This window comes from Elephantulus edwardii, unplaced genomic scaffold (assembly GCF_000299155.1).
Source record: "Elephantulus edwardii isolate Elephantulus edwardi_28Jun2011 unplaced genomic scaffold, EleEdw1.0 scaffold00047, whole genome shotgun sequence".
Taxonomy (NCBI): Eukaryota; Metazoa; Chordata; class Mammalia; order Macroscelidea; family Macroscelididae; genus Elephantulus; species Elephantulus edwardii.
Genome location: NW_006399797.1, coordinates 5,858,423 through 5,858,939, shown reverse-complemented (window position 1 = coordinate 5,858,939; position 517 = coordinate 5,858,423). Strand labels below are relative to the sequence as shown.

General features: G+C 32.9%; 1 protein-coding gene across 4 annotated transcripts in view; it reads right to left on the bottom strand.

Annotated features, from left to right (window-relative positions):
- MON2 (MON2 homolog (S. cerevisiae)) overlaps positions 1-517 on the bottom strand; it is a 189,823-nt gene that overhangs the window by 119,935 nt on the left and 69,371 nt on the right. The window lies entirely within an intron of this gene.

Sequence of the window (517 nt, the reverse complement as noted above, 5' to 3'; positions counted from 1 at the left end):
AAAAGCATTTGACTGTGTGGAATAACATAAGAGAATGGTTAAAAAAACTTACACATTTGCTAAAATTACCACAAATTAAAATTTGAAAAGAGATCACATCACATAACAAATGGTAGGACATAAAACTACAATTTTAGAAGGCAAAAAGTAAGGGGGCAAACTAAAATTACATTACACTGTAGAAAACCATATTATCATTGTGACCAGCCAGGTCAGTTTGTCATTCAACATCTTCTTACCTGGAAAGAGGTATAATCTAACTGATCTCTGTCTCAGGGATCTTACAATGCAATGTATTCCTCACACGGTAGGAAAAATTTTCTCCTTCAAACACCTCAACGGCTTTTCAACAAGCAGTCTTGCTTGTCAAAAGTATTCTTTATGATTCCTGATACCTATTCTTCTTTTGTAATTTCTATTCAAGTAACAGATGAATAATACATCCAGAGACATCAGATGTTTTTATACCTCATATAGTCATTTAAACAATCCCCTTGACTTTCTAACTCTTGTTGTT